The sequence below is a fragment of the Plectrocnemia conspersa genome, unplaced genomic scaffold (assembly GCF_051122295.1).
Source record: "Plectrocnemia conspersa isolate PC_06_02 unplaced genomic scaffold, ASM5112229v1 ptg000008l, whole genome shotgun sequence".
NCBI classification, from domain to species: domain Eukaryota; kingdom Metazoa; phylum Arthropoda; class Insecta; order Trichoptera; family Polycentropodidae; genus Plectrocnemia; species Plectrocnemia conspersa.
This window is the reverse complement of record NW_028277172.1, coordinates 16949703-16962996: the sequence shown is the minus strand read 5'-3', so window position 1 is coordinate 16962996 and position 13294 is coordinate 16949703. Positions and strand designations below refer to the sequence as shown.

Sequence of the window (13294 nt, the reverse complement as noted above, 5' to 3'; positions counted from 1 at the left end):
GATATATTTTATTTTTAATTATCACATTACTACAACATCAAAATAACCTCTTATAAGGTTGACAGATAGTTTTTTGCCCATTTTTAAGGATACTGTATGAAACAATAAAATTTGTGAAAAAAATGTTTTATAAAAAAAGTTTGAGGGTCAGCAAAACACATGTAATGTCGCTTTTGAACACATCTGTCACACACCACGTCAAGAACGAACTGAATTTGAAGAAATATTGTGTAAAGTTGCAACGTCATTCTTAAATTCGGATCAAAATATTTCGTTATACTGAGATCAGTCTTCGTTATAATGAAAACATTTTGTATGCAAGTTTTTCGGGGACAAATTAAAGATTCGTTATACTGGGAATTTTGTTATTTCGGTATTCGTTACAAAGAGATTTCGTTGTAATATTTTTTAAAATAGGTTTGTAACTTAACTAAATATTATTAAAACTAAAAATATCAAAATGTTTTCAACATAAAAAATAATATTAAAACGTAACATTTTGTATCATTTAAAAGTATATTTACAGTTTAATAAATAATAATAATAATAAATAGCATCGGTTACACATCCGCTCAAAAATATTACTGATATGATAAAATATTTTGTTACACCTTACTAACGCTACAATACAATCGATCATATATAGTTAGTGCAATGTGAGTGATTATAAGTCATTGATTGTGTTTTAGCGTATTTTATGTGTTTGAGTGCCAGTTTTAACGCTGCATAACACAATTATATCATAAATTTAAATTTTCGTAATAAAAAAGTTTTTTGGTGACATCATAAGTTACTTTATAATTTTAAAAAAATATTTCTATGTTTTATGTGTAAATATAAAAGTCAGTTTTTAATTACATTTACTAATGAGAAAGAAACAATAAACTAAAGATATCAAGCACCTAATCTGTTACTTTAGACCAAAAGTGCGTTTTAAAAATATTAATAATTTTGAAACCTTTGTCTTTTTTGATTAAAAAATATTTTGATTTACATATTTTTTAAAGTAAATGCTTTTCTGCGCAGCATTATATATTTTAATAATTAATAAGTGTAAAAAGTTTTCACTATATTTAAAATTAATAATGAACTAATGATATTTAAAATCTATAATAAATGATTAATATTTAAAATCCATAATAAAATAAAAAATATTTTTAATGTTGAAAAAAATATTTTGAATAAATATTGAAATTTTATTCTGAAACTTTTAATTTAAAAAATATTTAAATTAGTGTTATACATTTTTGTGTAGTTTAGTTTCAAAAGCGTCAGTAAGATGGATTTTTGCAATACTGTGCGCTTAGTAGTTGGTTGGTAATGAATAGTACTTATTTTGAAACTTTGCCCCTTTTTGTTTAAAATACTTTTTAAAGCAAAGTTTTAAAAATTCTCTTAAAACTAAAACTTTAAATTGCCAACGTTCGCCAAAATTTAGGTACATATTTTTTCTGTATAGAGAAGCTAATACATATCCACATTATTTATATTATATTTTAAATCTATAAACTAAAAAAATATTTTAAAAAACATTTTTTTTTGTATTTGATGATTTTTATACATATTTTAATAAATTTTATACAATTTAAATCGTTAAAATAAATTTCGCTCGTTAAAATCAATTTCGCTCGTTAAAATCAATTTAGTTCGTTCTCAAGCGCGGGACTTCCCAAATTTGCTTTGACAGTTCTTCTGTCAGATCTGGCAAGAAATATGTTATAATCGCGGGATTTTTGTTACAAAGTGACAATTGAAGATGATTCAAGTGATGCAGCATTTGAAATTATAGACAAAACTATAAATTGCGGGTGTGCCAGTAAGTGTTTAGTTATAAATGAATAATATAACACGGTTATTCTAACAAAATTACTATTGACTTTCCAGGATCTAATATTAAAAGACAAACAGCGGTGATTTGGCAATTAAAAGTATACATACCGAAGTTAAATAAACATATTACAATGCTAGTAATAATAAAAAATATATGACATATTGTGACAATTTTGTAGAAGATGAAAAGATGCCAATCTACGTGTTTAATCCTCTACAGTACATCCATCAATTGTGTTCTTTGGTTGTCGTTTAAATTTAATTTATGGATTATATTAGTAGTAATAATGTGTTCAATGTTTACTCTTGATAGGAGTCTTATTGTTTTTTAATTATTTTTCAGAAGCAATGATGGAACAATTTGATGACCTATATGGCTACAACGTAGAATTGGTATATATAAACAAAGAGTTAATCTTCTCGTGTTGAAGTCACTGTCAGCAAGTATTATCTTTTTATAAAGAACATACTACATAAGTTTGATGTAACTGAATATCTTAAATTTGGCTATTCAGAAAGAGGAATGATGGCACAGAACAAAAATTGTACCTATCGGAATTAAAAATAACCTACTCTTAGATATTTTGGCTATCGATTATTCCAGGTATGCAATCACATATTTATAATCATTGTAAAATGTCGTTTGTTAGATAACATCCAAGAAACACATTTATAAGCTGTCCGACAGCGCCGATTTGATCGACATTAACTTTCAATCCTCACATACTAAGGATATATTACACGTTCATGTTTAAAACATAACTGGTTAATTTAAAATTATTAAAATCTAACGTATATGTGTATTAAATCGGAAAGCAATGATAATGTTTATGTAATATAAAAGAAAAACTCACTTTCCAGCCTCGGAGCCCGGCGACGGGATTTCAAAATTTGAAGATTTAATTACAAAGATTGTTTTATGATTGTTTATCTAATTTAATCAATGTATTCTTCTTATCCTAAACACATTATGTATATATTTAATTTTCATAGTTATAACACACCTAGTTAATTTGCAATCCGATTATTTATAAAAGCAAAAACTCACTTTTAGGCCTCGGAGCCCGTCGCCGGGAATTCAAATTTTGAAAATTTCATTACGAAGATTATTTTATGATTGTTTATCTAGTTTAATCAATGTATTCTTCTAATCCTCAAAACATTATGTATATATTTCATTTTTATTCAGTCAAATGACGAATTAATGAAAATTATTGTCGCGTAGCAAAATTTTATTATTAAATAATAATTATTTAAAAGCGTTGTCACGGTACTGTCTATTTGAATTTGAATGCTTATTTTTCATTGGTCGAAGCTATTTGAATATTTGAATGCTTATTTTTGATTGGTCGAAACAACAGAACGCATTACTGGCGGCTCGAAAATCAATCGGAACAAATTCAATTTTAATTTTTAATATTATTTATTATTATAATTAAATATATTTCCTTTGTTTACGTGTATTGTTACACACCGTTAATACAAAGCGATACGATTTACAGAGTATAGAATTGAACGGAGAATGTTTCATTGAAAGTTATGCGCGTCCGGAAGCGACGGCGGAAGCGGATTAGAACAATTATATATAAGATATAAATAACATTAGATTGAGATGTATTTTCTTGTTTTATTTTTAACGTGTTTTATGTAAAAATATAAAGTTACTCAAACTTAAAATAATATAAAAACAACATTGCCAATAACAAATTACAATATGCAAAATAAATTCGCAGTTGAAACCAGTTTTTTCTCTTGATTGATGTGTGTACGTATCAAATCTGCTATAATACATAATTGATTTAACTACGTAGATTTATATTTATAAACATAAATATGGATCGAGTAAAAAATATGAATCACTCATTAATGCCAAAAATAACCAAAGATCAATAACACGGGGTATATATAAATAATAATAAATAAACTATAACAAAAAAACTAAGATAACGGAAACACTGAAAAAAGAAGATTGATTTGTTTCACACAAACTAAGATATAATTTAATAATATATACTGTAAAAATTAATTTAATTCTGTAACACAGACAAACAGATAGATCTTTGTAAATACTATCGAATCAGAACATTTTCTTCGAAAACTTATTTAACAGTTAACGAAATTTTACTTACATACTTATTTAGATGTTTATAAAATTTAAATTTATTTTTTATCAGAAACTGTTTAATCCATCACAATTAAAAAATATAAATTATAAAGGTGGGGGTAAATGCAAAAGCAGAGTGATAAATTATTCTAATTTGTTGATTAATTTACAGAAAGTTAAAATCATAAAGAGAATGGATATTTTCTAATCCGTGTGATAAACTACTAATTCTTAGGTAAACCACTGATCACACTTTCATCAAATTCAACCACATTTTCCAAATATCTAGAGAATCGAAAAAGATTAAAAAGTTTTGGGAGAGGGTTTCCAAATTTTAAAATATATTTATATAACATCTCTGATTTTTCCAAAACATCCAATGGTACAGAAAGTTTTGTATTACATTAATATTTTTAATGTTAAGCTATACGAGATAATTATACTATCACTCTTGTATACAAAAATATAAAAATATCATCTATTATATAACTCGTATATACAAAAATTATTTGGTTAACGACTGTCACTACTTTTATATATGTATATTATATAAAAAGAGCTTTTACCTCATAGATTCATAAAACGTTAATATATTTTTTTTATTTTGCATATATATTATTTTTGTAATAAATCTATTTATTCCTATTCATTTATAATTATCCTACATTATTTGGTAAATGTATAGAATATCAGGGCCACGCTCAGAAACCAATGGTTATAAGCACCACGCTACGTCACATTGCTAGTTTGGCCTTAACGGCTATGAAAGCGTCCAACAACGTTTTGATACATTAATACGATTTAAAATTTAAACTGGTTAGGTGTGAGCGAGTGGCGTCGAGAGAGCTTTAATGCGTGATTTAAGCGTGAATTTTGATACCAATTTATATAATCCTTCTTTTAAGTAGATTCGTTGCAGAGAGTTATTCATGGAGTGTTCACTGTTCTGACTAACGCTCACTCGCTACCGCTCGTTCGCACCTAACTTGTTAACATTTTAAAACGTATTTATGTAGCATAACGTTGTTGCCCGCTTTCGTAGCCGTTAAGGCCAAAGCAACAATGTGACGCAGCGGAGAGTTGATAACCATTGGCGCTAACATTCTAAACAAGTACACATTCCTAACTCCAATCCTCAGAGACTTTTTTCTTAGTCTCATATATCATATAATTTCAGGATTCTAAAGTATTATTTTATTATAATAAAATAACTATGTTTATTTACATTGTGAAGTAGTTCTGCAGTTTCGTTATAACACATTGTATTATACAATAAAATAACTACCAATACATAATACACATATTGCAGTCATATCGCATAACACATATACGAGATAAATGTACATATTTTGTCATTTTTTGTGACAATACCAGACTGAAACTGAAGTATGATATTCGATGACATGCGACTAGCTAGAGTCTGTTTTCATTATTATCGTATTTCTTAATTATAAATATAATTAGAATCCACTGTGATGATTTATAAAATGTGGATTATTAGTCTAATTCGATACAAAACGATACAAAAATTTTGCGTAAAAAATAAACAATATATGTTAAGCTCGCGGTTTTCTCCCCCAATATTTACTCAATTTCTCTTTTAGTTATGTAAAACAAGTATAGTAATTTATTTAAGCCAAATCAGTGCTTTTATCATTCATTATATCAGTAACTAAAATGTTAAACTTATGAAATGGACGAAAGAGAAGTGGTAAAAGTGGGTGCCTAATACCTGAAAGACCTTAGTTCGAATCACATATGGACTCTTGTTTTCAATTTCAATCATGTATGGGAGATAATAAATTAGGGATTATTGAATAATTATAATTCTACCCGATAATCACTGATTTGATTTTTTTTATTTTCCAAATCGTGATATAATTAAAATAAAATCGTGCATAGTGAGATATATTGATTAAATAAAATACATGTCAATGATTTACAGACTTTGATTTGATGTCTGATATCTCACTACTTACTGAGTAGTTGTTAATTGTGTTAACGTTAAAAAACTAAAGTATACTTTTACACAGAAATATACCTTGTTTTACGGCCAGTGCAGAGTAAATTAAAATAATATGAATAATGAAGATGTAATAAAATATGTAATAATATGAAGGTTCAAAGTACTTTTAGAACATCTAAAAACTAAATTTTAGAACAAGACAGATATGTCAATTTTGGAGAGAAAAAATACTGATGCTATTTCTTGCTTATAACTATTTTTGTTAATAAGAATGATTTTTTACACTTTCTGAATTTGAAAATAAAGTACAAAACTACGTAAACCACAAAGATAGTACAAAATTGCTTTGTAAATAGTACAAATATTTTGAACCCTTTAAACGCCAGAGACTTTAGTGAGTCACCTTTAATTTCTTTTCACGCGTCAGTATATATTTCTAAAGATAAATATAAAATACTTGATTTACTTATAAATGAAGCTAGTACAATGATCTTTAATAATTAATAAAAATTGTAAATAATTAATTAACGTTTTAAAAAAAATAATCATCAAGTGATTCACCGGTGAGTCGCTGGTGTTTAAGTGGCATATAATGCATTTTATGACACTTTATTCTACATACAAATGTAATACTACTATCGTATAAATTAAATATTAACGACTAGGTAGGTATTATATAAAAAGGAAAGTTATTTTAATCCCCCCCTCCCTGGAAAATTTAGCATAATAATAATTGCGATGATCTACAATTTTCCGACCTATAAAATTCCCATTAATAAGTCAAATTCATAAAAAAATATGACTAATACATACAACCAATTTAATCGCACGAACTTACTTAATGGCATTAGGTGAGAAAAAGAAAAACATTTTGGAGCTGCGCGATCAGATATTTTGGAAAATAAAAATTTTAACAAAAAAAATACATTTCAACTTTATGCGCTTCATAGCTCTAAAAAATATAAATTTATTTGCAAATACCTAAAATTTTCGCGCCTCGCTACTAATTTTACAATTCTGAAAACGCAAATATCTAAAATTTAAAGTGCAACTAAATTTGCTTCTTAGTTCTGAAATGTTACCAACTTTTGTATGTAGTAATGATTGTATTTATTGTATTTATATTCAATACAATATGTATTATATTGTTAATGTTTATTATTGTATGTTATACTGTTATTATTATTTTTGAAAGGGGAGGTGCAAATTTTATGTTCCATTACATATATTTTGGATAATAATAATATGCATTTTTTGTAATAAACATTTTAAATAGTAACCCTAGTATTTACACCAATGCAATTAAAACAAATGAATGAATGACATAACACTAAAAAATGCGACCATATGAGATTTACTCCATCACATATTTTACGCATTGCACGAGTGATCTAAAGCGATCGCCCGCGGTGCATGAACGTCACGTTTTGATAACATAGCACAATATGTACTAATCAGCTGTTCGTGTGATTTTGATCGAGTTCAAATATATGTGGATGTGTGTGTCATACAAGTCGTCGACGCATGATGTAACTGACCTTCGTGATGCATAATAATTTAATTGTCATTTTTAAAAATAACGGTATCGATGGTTGAATTTGTAGGTGCTACGGCCGCCGGCGCGAGTTTTGACAGCGGCGCCATTTACAAAAGTTTGACGTTTACCGTACCTTGTTTTCGGAGTCTCGGTCGTCAGGTGCGCGGATCGCGCATGGCTTCCGGCCGGCGAAAGGTTTGCAACCCCTGCGCGCACTCGGCGACGGAGTCAAGGTCGCACGCTTTTCGCGGCCGCTCGCGGAAATTTCGAACGAAAAGTTTTCGCGCCGCCGGAAATGCGAGCGCGACGCACCGCTTCCGGTCCCTTCTTTCGCGTTGTTTTCGACCGATCCTCGCAATGGAGTGCGGCAGACAGCCGCGGGCGGACTGAGCCGCGCGGGGACCGCGGGCCCCCAATAAAATAAACAACAATATACCTAAATAGCCGACTTGTGGCGCTGTGTGTGCATGTGTGGGGAGCGTCCGCCAACATGGCGACCTGATGTCGCTTTTCAACGACAGCATACTTCAATGTTTTGTCAGTCGATTTTCTTTGCGATATATTTCTATCCCCCTCCTTACAATTTCATGAATGAACGCCAGTGGCGGTTTGTCTATACAAGCTGCGGAAGCGCCACTTTCCAATTAAATAACTATTTTCTTTATACACAGTTGATATGTAAAAATTACCGTAAATTTACTTGTTTTAATAAAAAAATATATCAAAGCTTTTGCAATCAAATGTCGCAACTTCAGAAATTCAACAGTCATGCAAAAAAATTATCTATATTTTCAAGAAAAAGACTAAATTAAGGGCGATGTCAAGAAAATAGCATTTTTATTTATTTAATAATGATATAGCCCAAATAATTAAAAAAAAATCTACTATGCTAGATGTGTCTGGAAAATAACAGAAATAATTCTAAAAGTAAAAAATGGCAAATTTTATGCGAAATGCGTCATATCCAATTTTTTAATCTAATGATTGAAAATTTTATTGCAAAAGGTTTGATAGGAGTATTTATTTTTAAGAAGTTTTGTAAGGTCTACGGATTGCAGTTACCGTTAATTCAGCGAATCATCGAAAATTAAACAAAACCGCGCTTTTGATTTTTGGAATAAAAAAAGTGCTAGGTTTTCACGATAATGCAGCTGCTCTTAAAATTCAGGTAGATATTTTTTACGTTATGATTTGGACCACATACTGGTAATGGCAAATGTGCGAGCTCGAGTCTTACACGCCTAAAAAGCAAACCTGATAATCCTAGACAAAAATAATAAATATGTGTCTTAATTGAAATTCGCATTAGCAGAAAACCCTCTAGGGACTTCAGACATCATCCACTTAGATAAAACCGACAGAAAATCAATTGGGTATTTTATTGAAATGCTGAATTATTATGACAATATTGACAATGTTAATTATGAAGTCAAAGACCACGGAAATGATCTGCATACTTATTCTGCAATAAAACCCTAACGGCAACAAGCTTATTTCGATTAACCAACTGAGCCAAACAGAGAGACAACTGAGCGAGTAAATGAGTTCACTACTCGGGATCGTTAATAACAGCTTTAAATAACATAAGCAACGAAATAAATAAGATGATTATATCCACTAATATATTTTTAAAAGTTTATATGGGATTTTAACCCAGGTCATTTGGCTATTAGTCAATGACTCTACCACTGATCTATCCTGTTGGTCAGTATTTCGATATGTTTGCGCTTATATATTCTTTTGGAGATGGGGAAGGGGTTTTTGCTATTTCTTACTTTCAACACTCAGTTCAATGCAACAATTTAAGCGAAAATAGATTATGTTGTTGTTTGATACTTTTCTTATAAGAACGGCCTTTTGTGTAAGAGTAATAATTTTAAGCAGCCGTAGATTTGGCAACGCTGTCACTGGTCACATTCCACTGACTTTTCGTCACTTGTATTCGTATCCTTTTGTATTTCTATGTTCAGGATTATTTGCAAGTGCAAGTTAATGTAGAGTTCTAGACCGACTTTTAGTTTAAGGTTTTAAAATATAATGAGTTAAAAATATTTTTAAAAGATTAAGTCTCGCATTAAAATTTTAACATATACTATTACATATTTTAGCATTTTAAATATTAAAAATAGACGTTTTAAACATTGGACAAATTATTATTTTAGATTATATTTTTATTTAGTTGAAAAAAAACTCCATAGTTGATACTCCATGAAAGCTCTTTAAAGTATAACGTAGCTTTAATGGAATAAGAAACCTTGGTTATTAATAACTAGTCTAGAGATTAAGTCCGATATGCTTTACGCGTGATTTTTTGTTTTTGTTTTTAGAAAATATATAGATACGTGTGTTTGTTTGATTGTAATCATATAATACGATAGATAATGTTGCATTTTATTAAGTCTTATCACCAATTTTACTTTTAAATTATCTATCTATCGTAATTCAATAAAGTAAACAAAACGCTATCTCTGAATGAAAACTTAAATACATATTTTTGCACTCGAGTGGCTACGTTTTTAACTTAAAATATGGAAAATGTATTTTATTTATAGCATTTCAGTTCTTTAGTTCATAAATATATTTTTTAATAATATTTTATATCTGCAACGTATTCAAAAAAGTTTTTAGTAAAAGTTTTCGCAGAAAATAAAATAGGTAGTTTAGGTTGGATTTAATAGCCGACCCATTTAAAAAAAAATTTAAAATGCTCTAATACTAAAAGAAAAAGTATAATAAAATAATTAAATTTTGTTGTTAGCTACGCCGAATACGACGAAGCTCCCCCGTCAGAATAAACACATGACGTCATCCGGCGTAAACAAACAAACAAACACACGCGGCCGACTTTAACGACCCATTAGCGCATTTGTGAGCTAGAGCAGACAGCAACACAATATTACATTATGATTTTGAGCACCGTCGATTGATATTCTACCCTATGTTAAATCGTCACTTGCGCTATGTTGAGTCGTCACTTTCTTACCGTTGTTTTCGCCGCGGCGGGCGCGGCCGTGCGCTTTGATCAGATAGCAATAAACAATAACAATTTGCATAGCATCATCACGCCCGTTCACAAATAACTTTATTTATAGATAATATTCTGTGTATGCTATACGCTTGTGCATAAATTTTTATGCGTGTAATGTTGTAATAATAGACGTTATGAAATATTGAAAAATAATACACCCATTCCGTAGATATCTGCTGGATAAATATAAACAACTAAACATTACATAATGTCTTTCATTGACTGTTTGAGCTTCTCGCGAGTCTGGCGAAGTGACTCTACAGGTGTTTTTATTATAAAGTATTGCCGGTGCAATGTTCAAATTAATCTGAAATTATGCTTTTATAATGCATATGACCAAAACGATGACGCTCTCCCAATACAAATATACGCTTAATTAATAAGTAAGCTGCACTTGCACTAGAACTACGATAACCAAAGAATTACAGTTAATACTAAAAAGCATCAACAATAAAAAAACTGCTTTTTACCGATCTTTTACAATACACGGAAAGGGGATAATTTAATTGCTTTTGACGTGAATTCTTGACTTCCGAGAAGAATATATTTTCATAATCTTACATTGAACGATATTTACGTTTACTTAAAAGCGTAAGAAAACAATAATATTTAATTCCTCCCGTTGATTTTGTAGTGTGAACGATCGTTTAATGATCCTGTAAGTATTCATTCCCTTTGTTGTAATTCTAACAAAATAAAAATACGTGATTATTTTTACATTGTCACACTTTCTATCCTATAAAATTGCATTTTTATTTGTAGAAATTGTGGTAGCTGATTTGGTCGAGAAAATGTTTGAAAGAATTGCATCGTTTATTTAATCGCGTAGCAAAAATGTTTACGACCCCGCAAAAACTGATTTTATTAGTTTATTACTTCGTTTTAAAAAAAATCTAAAAATATATTTTTTACATTATAAAAAACATTTTTTACTTGGATCAATTTGCCATTTATATACTAAACATGGTCATCCATGTGTAGCCCATGAAGTTGATTGCGATTTAATATTTAAAATTAAATTATTTGAAATACTTTATATTTCTAATATGTATATAAGGCGCGTACGGTAAGATACATTCCCTTTCGCTCGCTTGTGTGTTAAGTAACGAGAGTGAGTAAGAGATAAGGGCGTGCGTTACATGAGTTCCACACGCCCTTATCTCTCACTCACTCTCGTCACTTAACATGCGAGGGAGCGAAAGGGAAATCTTACCGTACGCGCCTGATATTTTAATAAAAATAATATACCATTACCTTTTTCTAATTAATTGGACTGTATATATTCATAACATACATAAATATGTAGAATAAGATTGCTACTTTTAAAATTGAATTCATCAGTTTTTTAAATAAAAAATGGTCAGTATTTTCGGTGTTAAAAAATAAATTATAGTTGCAAAATTTTTCAAAAGAATGCTATTTTACTTTTTTCTTAATAAAAACATTTTAAAGTTAGCTACGAATAAAATAATAATTGTTTTATTTTAAATTTGATACTATACTGGCTGTTTATTTTTTCTTATATTTGCTTACAAAATAACTAATTATATTTTATTAGATTAAAACTTTATTTTTAATGTAATACAAAACATGCGTCATAATTGATTATGCTTAATTTAAACCATTTGTTCGTAAAAATAAACATTTAGGAAAAGATTATTACGTTTTAAAATTTAATTTATCGTGAATAATTACACTCTCAGTTATTATATATTAATTGCATGTAGATATTTTAGTTGATTTTACAATGAGTAAAAAAATTATAATAATGGAAATGTTGAGTTTTTTATTAAAAATATTTCATAATATTTTATATATTTATTAAAGTATATATGACTGCATTTCATCTAGAGAAATTGTTTAGTTTTTCTTGAACCCATCAATTTAATTTAAACTAATAGAAAAATGTATTTTGGTTGCATTACAAAAGATATTTGAAAATTAATATGTAATTTTTTCAAAGCAAGAAATGTCACGCTTATATTTGTGACACATGTTCACAGATAGATATAAAACTATTGACGTTGTTATAATAATAGTTACACAGTAAGCTTACCAAGAAATGGATTTCTACGTACTTATTTGCCTTCAGCTAATGGAATTTTGGGAAAATAGACTCATCAGAACGTAAGATTACTGTAATTGTATGCAATAATCTGATTGTTTTTGGCTTTTATGTTAAAATTTTAAGCGCTATTATATTCTACACAATGACTCTCTTATTTCAATAAAAAAGTTCAATGTTATATATTTATGATACACATTAGGTCTATCTAATCTTTGCTAATCCAAGGACTGCATCCAGGAAAATTAATACAGCACAGATATCTGGAAAGTTTAGTGGCTTTAACTATTGGTTAATTTAACATGCGTTTGTATTTTCGAGTAGTTTATCTATTTTTTTAAGTTAATTACGTACATTAATTCATTGATTTTAGTTATTAATTGGTTGCGAAGATTTTACGTTCTTTTCATCAATATCTCTAACTACCTGCCTAAATGTGGTTCGTGTGTAATACTTATTTTTTTATATCGGAGGTTGTATTTGGAGAAAGAAACTTTGTTTCTAAGTTCTCATTATAGTCACATGTCATTAAATAATTTTTTTTGTAATCGACTAGATATTCATATGACAGGTAGCGATTTTTTGGAAATATTCTTTAAACCCATTGGGATATCACTGTGGTAAATAAAGAAAATCCGTTGATTTTTCAACATGTACGACACTTGTTAATTTTAAGAAAGTCGTTAATATCTCTTCACATATTTCCATAAATTTACTGATTCTGAAGTCAGTGTTTCTCAATCGTTTCGACGCGACACTTGCGG

At 28.9% G+C, this 13294-nt stretch overlaps 1 protein-coding gene across 4 annotated transcripts in view; it reads right to left on the bottom strand.

The window, feature by feature from the left end:
* FoxP (forkhead box transcription factor P) overlaps positions 1–7893 on the bottom strand; it is a 96210-nt gene extending 88317 nt beyond the window's left edge. For 3 of the 4 annotated variants that reach the window (XM_088189704.1, XM_088189707.1, XM_088189710.1), the window contains exon 1: positions 7571–7862. The gene's annotated coding sequence lies outside the window, so the exon portion shown is untranslated. Of the gene's footprint in view, positions 1–7570 lie in introns of all 4 variants that reach the window. The other variant, XM_088189712.1, reaches the window with a different exon arrangement.
* Positions 7894–13294: the final 5401 nt, after the last annotated feature.